Source organism: Vipera berus (genome assembly GCF_964194415.1).
Source record: "Vipera berus genome assembly, chromosome: 3".
Classification (NCBI taxonomy): Eukaryota; Metazoa; Chordata; class Lepidosauria; order Squamata; family Viperidae; genus Vipera; species Vipera berus.
This window is the reverse complement of record NC_138204.1, coordinates 138,575,452-138,588,220: the sequence shown is the minus strand read 5'-3', so window position 1 is coordinate 138,588,220 and position 12,769 is coordinate 138,575,452.

Genomic DNA, 12,769 nt, shown 5'->3' with positions numbered 1-12,769 from the left:
AGTCCGGACCCATGCCATGTAGGGCTTTGTATGTCATTGTTAGCACCTTGAATTTCACTCGGAAGGCAACCGGAAGCCAGTGCAGCTCACGGAGGAGAGGTGTGATATGGAAGTATCGGGAGGCCCCCAAAAGTGTCCGTGCAGCTGCACTTTGCACCAGTTGAAGCTTCCGAGTGGCTCTCAAGGGCAGCCCCATGTAGAGGGCGTTACAGTAGTCTAGGCGAGAGGTCACAAGTGCATGGGTGACTGTACGTAAGGCATCCAGGTCTAGATAAGGTCATAATTGGCGCACTAGTCGAACCCGGGAGAAGGCCCCCTTGGTCACAGCTCCTATGTGATCTTCCAGGGATAGCTGCGAGTCTAGGAGGACACCCAGGTTGCGGGCCCTATCAACAGGGGGTAATAACTCATCCCCGATGTTAAGGGATGGAATGATCTGAGTATCCTGGCTTGCCGGTACGTACAGCCATTCAGTCTTGTCCAGGTTGAGTTGAAGCCTGTTCCTCCCCATCCATTCCTGGACCGCTTTCAGGCAGTGGGACAGCGGGATATATAAGATTGCTATATAAATGGTAATCAAAACAGCATCTTTGGTACTGGAAAACAAAATATCTTCACTTTTATAGAATGTTAGCACCAGATGCTTTATAAAACGTTGAAAATGCTGAGGAATTGCTATAGAAAAGAGTTGCTTTTCCATCAACCCAGCATGCTACAGTGAGAAGAAAAACTCACTATAAAAAACTGGAAAAGGAAATTGGAATAAATATTGAACAGGATTTAATGACTTGAAATGGTACATCTTTGGTTGCTTTTTCTTTGTGTCCAAGTTGAATATTAAAGTCTTCATGCTGGTTTTGTGTGATTAAGTTGAGCTTCATACTTTTTAAACATGTGAGAAAAGGATCAAGCTTCATATTGTATAAACATGTCACGAAAGGAAACATTGCTGATATCTTGAACGGCTATAAATCAATAGACTGAATCCAAAGTATTTATATTAAAAGAGGAAGAGAAAATGGGACTGAACAAACTTAAGTATCTGTCTCAAAATTAAGATTCATTATGTTCAGTTGGACTTAATTATGGATAATTATGTATGGGTCACCATTGTATTCTGATAGAGGACAAAGGAAGAAAAAAAAGAATCAGACTAAAGATAGAATTAAATAGAGCTGGAAGGGACTTTGGAGCTCTTCTAGTCCAGTCCCCTGCTCAAGCAGGAGAACCTATACCACAGGTCTGCAACCCGTGGCTCCGGAGCCGCATGCAGCTCTTTCAGCCATCTCCTGCGGCTCCCAGTCTTCTGCCATGTGCAGTCCAAAAAAAAAAAGTGGAACTAAAAAAGTTCAACCAATCAATTCAAATATGCAGGGTAGGTGCATATCTTGCCTTGGCTCCACTCTTCAGTCAAACCCTGTTCTGCACATGCGCGCATGTACGCGCATGCGCACACATTTTTTTTTGCGGCTCCCAGTTTTTCCTTTTGTGAGGGAACCAGTTCTGAGTGGCTCTTTCACTGTTTCAGGTTGCTGACCCCTGTACCATCTCATACAAGTGTCTAGTCTCCTCTTACAAACTTCCAGTGATGGAGTGCCCATGATTTCTGGAGGCAAGCTGTTCCACTGGTTAATTGTCTTCACTGTCAGGAAGTTTCTCCTTAATTCCAGGTTGCTTCTCTCTTTGGTCAGTTTCCAACCACTGTTTCTTGTCCTGTCCTCTGGTGTTTTGGAGAATAATGTGACCCCCTCTTCTTTGTGGTCAAATACTGGAATACTGCTATCATGTCTCCCCTATTTCTTCTTCTCTTTAGACTAGCCAAACCCAAGTATTGCAGCTGTTCTTCATATGTTTTAGTCTCCAAGCCTTTGATCATCTTAGTTGCTCTTCTCTGAACTTTTTCCAAGGTCTCAACATCTTTTTTGTAGTATGGTGACCAAAATTGGTTGCAGTATTCCAGGTTGCAGTATTCTTACTAGGGTTTTATAAAGTGTTGATGGTTGATCATACTCTGTTATGCATTTAATACAGGTTAAAGTTGAGCATATATGTGAATTATTGTTACAGGTATATTCCCTCTGCGGCCATTCATACAACATACTATTCTCTCTTTGTACATCTGCATGTACAGTATGTTTTATCTTTCACCATAGCAAAAATATTAGCTGTTTGATTTTCTGTCGCACCAAAGGAAGATTAAGGGAAAAGATTAAAGTTGGATTTAAGGAAAATCCAGCTCAGCTACCAAGGCAACCAAACTGATATAACCATGAGAGGTAGTTAAACATGTTAGTTAAACAAAAACAAAACATCCTTTTTGTGACATGTTTATACAGTATGAACTTCCATCCTTTTCTCATGTTTTACTCATTAAGAGAGGTTGACATGTTGTATTCCTGGGTGCCTGGATACCTTCACAGTACCACTAAAATATGTGTGTGGAACCTCCCTCTGTGATGGAGATGAAAGGCAATTTAAAAATGTGATCAATAAATAATAAATAAAATAATAATAAATAAAAATTCAGGTATCTTATCATTATGTTTAAATGGATTTTATCCAGCATAAACATCATTGGCTTTTTATTATTTTCATAATAAATAAATATAAACATATTTGCTTATGTGACAGCTCTCATAAAATTTCAGTACTCTTGCAGATTTCACCTTAGAACAAACAAGATTTTTTATATGAAACCCAAGAACTGAGATTTCTGACAATTGTGCAATTTCAACCATATTTTTTTTTCTTTAAAGGAAGCTGGTCTTTATCAAAATGTTAAAAAATAGTGAGCAGTTGAGACCATTTCTTCATATTTGGCAGCAATGTTGCAAAACTCAACAATTCTGGAAAATGATTCCTAGTAGAATAAAACAAATTTAAAGCATGAATTCCTGTTTCAAGCTGCAGTATTATTATTAAGATTTGCTAAGTTATATATTCCAGGCCCACTGAATTAGCCTTGCATATTATGCTAATTGTGACATGGATATTATATCTTTTTTTATTACAAAGTGCAAACATACACACTTCTTACAGTACAGGACATTTATAGGCATAGTATTCATAGTATGCATTTACATAAACAAACCAACTTTCAACTCACCTACACCATGCAAAATTTCCTCCTAGACTAGGGGTATTCAAACCTGGCCCTTATAATAATAATAATAATAATAATAATAATAATAATAATAATAATAATAATAATAATAATAATAATAATAATAATAATAATAATAATAATAATAATAATAATAATAAAACAACTTTGTCCTGTGCGCTCCCACAGGGAGGGTCTTGTCAGGGTACCACCGGTAAAAGATTGCTGGCGGACAATACCCAGGGGGAGGACCTTCTCTGTGGGTGCGCCGGCCCTCTGGAATCAGCTGCCTGTAGAGCTTAGGACTGCCCCTGACCTTCGCTCATTCTGCCGGGACCTGAAGACCTGGCTCTTTGAGCTCTCTGGCCTGGTCTGAGCATATTAATTGGGATTTTAACTGTTTTTTTTTAACTGGGGTTTTATTGCAAGGTTTACATAATTCTTTTAATTGATTTTAAGTTTTGTAACTATTGTATCTGTTTTTAAATAACCTTGTGAACCGCCCTGAGTCCTACGGGAGAAGGGCGGTATATAAATTGAATAAATAAATAAATAAATAAATAAATAAATTGTCAAAGTACAACATGTGTACATTGAGATTAGCTGAGCCTCCCCACATGCTCTCACCCCCCAACACACAGTGACAACAAACCCTCCATCCTACCACACCATGTGAACCAACTACACCACACACCGGCCTCCCAAGTCAATTCTGCATAAGTTCAAAGAGATTATGTCCCATTTAAAAGCCTAACAGCCCACGGATAAAAGCTATTTTTCAGCCTGTTGGTACGGCTGGCTGTATTCCTATATCTCCTACCAGATGGTAGGAGAGTAAAGAGATACCGTCCAGGGTGTGAGTCATCCCTGAGAATCTTCCTCACTCTTCCAAGGCAATGAGCCGTGGCGATGTCATCCAGTGGTGTCAGGGAACAGCCCACAATGTCTTGTGCTGTGCTCACTACCCTCTGTAATACTTTCCTGTCCGCGGCTGTCAGACCAGCATACTAAACCACAATACCATACGAGAGGACGCTCTGTATAGTAGACCAGTAAAAGAGGGTCATTAGCCGTTGTACTACCCTGTTCTTCTGCAAGACCCTAAGAAAGTGAAGCCTCTGTTGGGCCTTTCTAGCCACCTGGGTTGTGTTAACTTTCCAGGTCAGATCTTCACAGAGGTAGACTCCCAGAAATTTAAAGGAGGAAACTCTCTCTACACAGTCCTCCCCGATGTAAAGTGGGGCAGGTTCCTCCTTTTTTCTCCGGAAGTCTAACACCATCTATTTCGTCTTGCTGATGTTTAGGTGCAAGTTGTTGTTACTACAACATATGGATAGTTTTTGTACCTCCACCCTATATGCTGTCTCATCCCCACCTGTAATAAGACCCACCACAGTTGTATCATCTGCGAACTTGATTATCACAGTGGATGGGTCAGATGATACACAATCATAAGTGTATAAAGAGTACAGGTAGGGGCTAAGCAAACAGGCCTGTGGTGTGCCGGTGCAAAGCTTCAGGAGGGTGGACAAAGCAGACCCGACCCTCACTGTTTGTAACCAATCCCTAAGAAAGTCTTGAATCCAATCGCAGATGGCAGGGGAGAATTTCAAGTCAGTCAGCTTCTCGATAAGAATGCTCGGCAAAATGGTGTTGAAAGCTGAGCTGTAGTCAACAAAAAGCATCCTGACATAACTTCCAGGTCTCTCGAGATGACTTGCTACAGAGTGTAAAGCAGTAGCTATGGCATCGTCTGTCGACCTATTTCTCCTGTAGGCAAATTGATATTTATCAAAGTCCAGTGGGAGGCATGTCCTAAGATGTTGGAGAACCAATCTTTCGAAGTAGGCATGCCAGCTGAAGAATTCTGGGAGTTGAATTCCACAAGTCAGAAAATGGTCAAGTATGAAGACTCCTGTCACAGATTTTTCTCACTTTCCTTTGTCTGGCTGCTTGATTCTTCCTTCTGGATTGGTTATTCTCCATTTTGGCCCATGTTATCTAAGTTACTTATCCACCCACTGGCTCTTTAAGCCATGAACCTTCCGTAGCCCACTGGCTTTCTTGTTAAAGTCTAACCCTAACTCTAATCCTGGCTGCCTGTCTCTTTCTCTGTTGGCTGAGCATACACAAAGGTGCTTCTTCTTGCACCTTCAGGGGACTTTATCTCTTTTGTTAGCTGGAAAGAGCAAAACAGAAGGTTGGTAGTGTAGTTCTGCTGGGAGAAGCCTTGTGCTTTCTCCCTTATATCCCTGGCTTACTCTTAAAAACAAGTATGAAACCAATATGAAAGTGAAACAAGTATGAAGGTGCGAAACATGTCCTTGTGTCATGGCATGGTACATTTTAACATTTTGGAGTCTCTGAAGTTGGGAATGTATATTTATATGTATATTTATCCTTCCTCATGTGTATATTTTTCTCTCTTGAGTGTTGTAGCTTTATCTTTTATTCCCTTTATCTCCTTTGGACTATTGCTTTCTAGTCTAACTCCCCCCCCCTTTTTTTCCTAAACTTGGCTCCTGGTGTTCTGAACCAGCCTGCTACCGGCCTTGCAATAAGGCAAACCCCTGTTCAAACAGTAGAGACTGGAGAGCGTCTGAGGCTGGAAAGCGTCTGCCAAGATTTATTACTCAAACAACAGAACAAGAAACAAAACACTGGAACTTGAATACTCAAACGGAAGGGTTGCTTTCAGCAACCAGCCCTTCCCCAAACACTCCTTTTATTTAGAGTTCAGGGCGTGGCCTCCCTGTGCCTCCTCCCGAGGAGTCCCACAGCCTTTCTCTGTTTGTTCCTGCTCGACTGCCTCCTGCGTCGGGCGTCCTTGAACAGGGCCAGCTGTGGGTCATCATCCTCCGCACTATCGGGCTCACGCAGCTGAGAAGAGGGCCCCGGCTGGGGGCTCTGCGAAGCCTCCAAGCCATCACCAGCCAGTTCGTCCTCCACACCCTCCTCCTCCCCCTCATCTGAGTCATCCGAGACATCTGAGCCGGCTGCCGGACCCACAGGCTGACCCTGAGTCACAACACCTGGCTAAACCTTTGTTTCTCTGTTTTCTCCTATTAGAACCTCTGACTCGTACACAATTTCATAGATTATTGTATTGTTATTGCTGCTGCTGCTGCTGCTGCTGCTGCTGTTGTTGTTGTTGTTGTTGTTGTTGTTGTTATTATTATTATTATTATTATTATTATTATTATTATTATTATTATTATTATTATTTTATTTAGTTTCTTAAGTCCTAAGATTTATTTTATGTCCTTGTACTTCTTGGACAAAAAAATAAAAATAAAATCCCTTTCTAGTTTGAGATCTTTAATTTTGATTTGCTTACAGATTCCAAACTGCATAGTAGCTGAGGAGCTTGAAGGAAGGAGGAAGAGCTGCTGCTGGGTTAACAGATATGCCAGCCAAGAAAGTAACTTGAATAAAGTAAAGGTAAAGGTTCCCCCGCACATGCGTGCTAGTTGTTTCCAACTCTAGGGGCCAGTGCTCATCTCCATTTCAAAGCCATTTCAAAGCTTGTCTGAGGATGTCTTCATGGTCATGTGGCCGGCATGACTAGATGCCAAACGTGCATGGAACGCTGTTACCTTCCCACCTTAGTGGTCCCTATTTTTCCACTTGCATTTTTATGTGCTTTCGAACTGCTTTTACGTGCTTCTGAACTGCTAGGTTAGCAGAAGCTGGGACGAGTAAGAGGCGCTCACTCTGTTACGCGGCACTCGGGATTCAACCCACCAAACTGCCGACCTTCTGATTGACAAGCTCAGCGTCCTAACCCACTGAGCCACCGTGTCCCTTAACTTGAATAAGCCCCTCCCTAATTCATGCAAAGATAAAATGATGGAAGGGGAAACCCATTCAGACTTGCAAGATTCTGTTGCTATAGCTGTTACAATAAAAATAGTTTTGACCTATATGGCATTGATTTCTTAGCCTAGTCAACCTGGTAGGATTGACAATAGTTTATTTTCCCCTTAACTGAGCCTACTTACTTTCTTTAGAGGTTTCTATTTCCCTCTTGCTTCTAACTTTCAATTACTGATCTTTGCAAGCAGAACCTTGACAGCCATGTTATAACTTTCTTACTTCTGTCAAACTCATTCCAGTGACAGTGCACATTTGAAAAATATAGGACTTGCTTTGTTACAACCACTATCTTGACTTTTTGACCCCCTCTTTGTGGATGTTGCTGCTACAGTATGTCCTTTAATTATTTTTCAAATGTAGCTGGATTGCACAATGAAGATGTTGACCTGGTTGCCTTCCTAATGGAGCAGTCTTTTTTTGTTCCCTCCCAGAGTGTAGATATCTGAAAGGCCATCCTATGCTCTGTTGATATATTCTAATGAACAAATTTGTCTGATATATATGCTTTTCTAATATAAAGGTAAGCCTTCTTATACGCTTCTAAATGGTGTTTTTTTAAAGAAAATAGACACCATTAGATTCTGTTTAATGGTTTGCACCTTTGATTCAGAGAAGATCATTGAGAGTGGATCTCCCATATATAATCCAAATGTATTCTGGATTTATTTACTCTTATTTTTTATTTTCTCTTACTTTTCAGTACTTGATTTTTTTATAGTTGCTATATCTACTTGAAAAGGGGTTTTATGGTATTTTTGGACATTTTTCACAAGGAATGTAGTAGAACTGCATCCTGCCTTTATATAGTGTGAGGAATTGCACTAAAAATCAACTTTGAATATTACAAAAACTTTCTTTCCCAAAAACTGTGTTACTAAATTAACCCCTTTCAAGGAGATACCATCATATATACATGGTTGTACCCAGGTTTTTCAGTGCTTGAGCCTGTAACTGCATTGAGTCAATGACTGGCTGGTAACAGAAGATCTTCTGAAGATTGAAAAGAATATCAGCCTGTGGTTGGCAACATAATGAAGAATTAGGTTTTATTCCCCCTCCCAATTGATTTTGAGGACCATGAAATCTTTTCCATAGGAACATTTTCATAAACTCCTAAATGATCAATGGCTTGTTTGTCTGTGTGAATCACACCAATGTAAGTTCCTTAATTATTGCTTGGATCTCAATCTAGTTTACCCAACCATCATATATTTACAGTACAACACATATTTTATCCTTCCTTACTTCTATTCTGATACATTACCTCTCTGCCAGCCAGTTTCATTCTATGTTAAAATCCTGCATTAACTGTAGAATCAATCAATTAATTTTATTACAAGGTGATACAATATTGTTGTTGGATACATGAAATTCACTCCATGAGACCTCAGTTTTAGCAACATATTGTTATATCTATCTACTCTGTTTGATAGAGATAAATTCCAGGTAAATATGTGAAATCTGAGCACTCTTGAGGAAGCTACTCTCCCACCAACAGAGCACAGTCAAACTAGAGTCTTGGACTTTAATTTCAGTAAACTTAGAGAAAGCTTGGGAAGGATTCCATGGATGAGAATCCTCAAGGGGAATACAACTCAAGAAGCTTGGGAAATTTTGAAAAGTGAGATTATAAAAGCCCAGTCTAGCACAATACCAACAAAGAAGAAAAATAACAGTTCTCAAAAGAAACCAGCATGGCTGCATAAATAACTCTCTGATAAATCGAAAGATAAAAAGGACAAGTATAAAAAGTGGAAAGAGGGGCACATAAGTAAGGCAGAATAGCAGCAAATAGCCTGTGCCTGCAAAGATGAAGTGAGGAAAACTAAGGCTCAGAATGAACTAAGGCTTGCGACCAAAGTAAATAATAATAATAATAATAATAAAAAAGCTTCTTTCAACATGTAAAAAACAAGAAAAAAGTAAAGGAAATGATTGGTCCATTAGTGGGGGAAAGTGGCAAGAAGGTGACAAGCAACAGGGAGAAAGCAGAACTATTTAACTCATTTTTTGCATCTGTCTTTACACAAAGGGAAAAAAAAACCAAAATAGCCCAGCCTATCAAAAACAGTACCATAAAAAACAGATTAGAAACACAAGTTAAGATAGGCAAGAAAATGATAAGTGAGCACCTGTCCAGCCTAGATGAGTTCAAATCACCAGGACCAGATGGATTACACCCCAAGGTTCTCAAGGAACTGGCAGATGTTATCTCAGAACCACTGAACTATATTTTTCAAAGATCCTGGAGCACTGGGGAACTACCAGAGGATTGGAAAAGAGCTGATGTAGTTCCCATCTTCAAAATAGGAAACATAGATCCAGGAAACTACCAACCTATCAACCTGACCTCAATGCCTGGGAAGATTCTGGCAGGAATAGCCAACACTGCAGAAGACAGACTTGAACACTGGGTGCTATGTAACAAAATGAAATTCAATGGTGACAAAATTAGGTTCTACATTTAGGCAAGAAAAACCAAATGTACAGATATAGTATAGGTGGTACCTTACTCAATCATAGTAACCGTGAGAGGGATCTTGGAATCCTATCACTTAAATATGAGCCAGCAGCGTGCTGCAGCTGCATTAACAAAGGGATAGAATCCAGATCACATGAAGTACTAATACCACTTTACAATGCCTTGGTAAGGCCACACCTGGAATACTGCATCCAGTTTTGGTCACCACGATGTAAAAAAAGATGTTGAGATTGTAGAAAGAGTACAGAGAAGAGCAGTAAAGATGATTAGGGGACTGGAGGCTAAAACATATAAGGAACAGGTGCTGGAATTGGGTATGTCTAGTTTAATTTAAAAAAAGGGCAAGGGGTGACATGATAGCAGTGTTCCAATATCTCAGGGGCTGCCACAAAGAAGAAGGAGTCAAGCTATTCTCCAAAGTGCCTGAAGGCAGGACAAGAAGCAACGGATGGAAACTAGTCAAGGAGAGAAGCAACCTAGAACTAAGGAGAAACTTCCTGACAGTTAGAACAATTAACCAGTGGAACAACCTGCCTCCAGAGGTGGTGAATGCTCCAACACTGGAAGTTTTTAAGAAGAGACTGGACAGCCATTTGTCTGAAATGGTTATAGGGTTTCCTGTCTGAGCAGGAGGTTGGACTAGATGACCTCCAATGTCCCTTCCATTATTATTATTATTATTATTATTATTATTATTATTATTATTATTATTATTATTATTATTATTATTATTATTATTATTATTATTATTATTATTATTAGTGCTTTTTTTGTAAAAGAAAAAGGTGCCGGAACTCACACATGTCATACAACCAGCCTTGCCTACCCTACAAGGTTCCATCCAAAAAAGGTGCCGGAACTCCGTTCTGTTCTATGAGGAAAAAAGCCCTGATTATTATTATTATTATTATTATTATTATTATTATTATTATTATTATTATTATTATTATTATTATTATTATTATTATTGTTGTTGTTGTTGTTGTTGTTGTTGTTGTTGTTGTTGTTGTTGTTGTTCTTGTTCTTGTTCTTGTTGTTCTTGTTCAAATTATATGTCTGCTGCAAATGTGAGCATTAAAGTCTCTAGGAGGGAAGAATTTGTTTTATAGAAGGTTTCATATAAATTAGGACTCTGTATTAGCAATGCTGATAATGGATGAATAGGGTTTTTTGTTTATATTAATTGTTTGAAGAACATTAGAAAATGTTTATAATAATTATGAAAAACTGTACTTATTACGCAGTAGTAGCAACAGCCAAGGTTGTTTGACATTGAGCATGTTTTCAAATGAATGGCTCATGAATAATATGTAACAGCAAATAACATTTCTATTCAATAAATCTTTATGGTATTTGACCCTGATAGTATTAAGCAACCTTATGTAGATGTTCCAATTGCAATAAGTGCTTTCTTACTGTTGAAAATATTCCAATTTTCAGAGCAAAGCAAAAATGATACATTCACTACCCAGAACTGCTACTATCTTTTTTTTTTCAAATGTTCAGCAGCAATGTCCCATTTTAAATCTTTTGCATTGTACATTCCTAAGTACAATGCTTTTTCCTTGCTTATTTATTTTTGAAAGTTTTTTTAAAAAATACAAAGGATTTTTAGATTTTTCTTTTGGCCGTGCCTTTTGGTTTTTGTTGTTGTTGTTGTTGTTGTTCACAAAGTGCTCTCTTTTTCCAGTGTGTCTAGTATATCTTTTTCTATCACGTCATGATGAAGTGTAGGATAGAAAATAGATTCCCAAACTCCAGAATAAAGACCAGAAATAATAATGGAAATAAACTCTGATTTAGAGGTGTTTATATTCTCATTTCACTTCCTAGTCCTGGAATGAATGTATAATCTGCCAGAAAGTGTATTTAGTTGTAATAGAAGCTGAATATGGGTCAAAGGTATTTATTTGTTTGTTTGTTTGTTTGTTTATATTATCATGCTTTTCTAATAAAAAAAGAGACCCCATCATTTACAACAAGAACATTTAGATGGGTTAGAAAAAATAGATCAGCAAGGCTACAGTTTGCCCAGTCATAAGATTTAAGCAGCATCCTGGTTTTACTCTGAAGATAAGTCAAGTCAGACACATAATCTGCATTTTTATACCAGTGGTAGAAAGCCTTGGTAGAAAGCCAAGATTAATAGACCTGTAGAGTAGTAGATTGAAGCCTGAATTTATACCTTATTTTACTGATATTATTACATATTTATATATATCCACCATATAATAGAAGTTATTTGGACTCCAAATACAGCACAAACCATAAAAAAGGGGAAAAAAGTGGGTGTTAAGAAATTTCTTAGAGACATTGAGAATAAAGCAGTGGAGGTAGACAAGCTGCATCAGTCTCATTTTACTTCTTCAGAGAATATAATTTTATATTCAACTTTTTTCCCCCCATTCAGGGGTTTCTATTGAAGAACGATTGTAGATCAAGCTGATGTGAATAATTTTAGATTAGTAGATCAAATGTTCAAAGTTCAGATAGTTTTTGTGAATTGTGGGTTTGTATGTTATGAAAAGCTAACAAGAATCTGCAATTCTTCTGGTCTTAGCTTGTGAGATAAAGTTATACGAGGGAAGATTTTTTCTTTCTTTTCAAATGTAGGTTATCTACACGTCATGTAAATAGATATAATTGAACCTCTGAGGAGTAAAACATATCAAGTGGAATATTGTGCACCCACACAGAATCAACAATTTGACTGTCCCCTGCTGATTTTCTTGCCAGCTTATCTAAAGAAGTTATGTGGGACATCTGGTGCTCTGCGGGTGTCATGGCAGCACGCCAATGGATTCACAATTTTGTTTTACTTTTGTTTATATAACTATGCAGTTAAGTTTCAAAAATCAAAAGCCGTAATTCATACTCATCATGTTGTCTTTCATTCATTTCTACTTGTCCAGAAATGACTGTCTGATAGCAACATCTCAGAGCAATCTAAACAAAAGCATCATAATTGGACACCCAAAATGATGCACACATGAGCATTTGTCACCCTTATGCCCAATATTTTCCTTTTTATTTAAAGTTTTTTTACCAATAACATTTGACACTTTAAAGCTACTATAACTGTAATATTTTGTATTCTCAATGTTTGTCTGAATATACTGTGATTTTTTCCCATTTTTTTTAAAAACCCAATTTATATTGGTTGTGCCAATAGGAACTGAATCATCTTTGTGATGTGTCTATCAATATGGAAATAGATTCATAACTTTCCTTTGTTATCCAGTTGAAATTTATCCTTGAGTGAGTATGTAAGACCATACTCTGGAGCAGAGTAAAGTGGTAAAATGGAA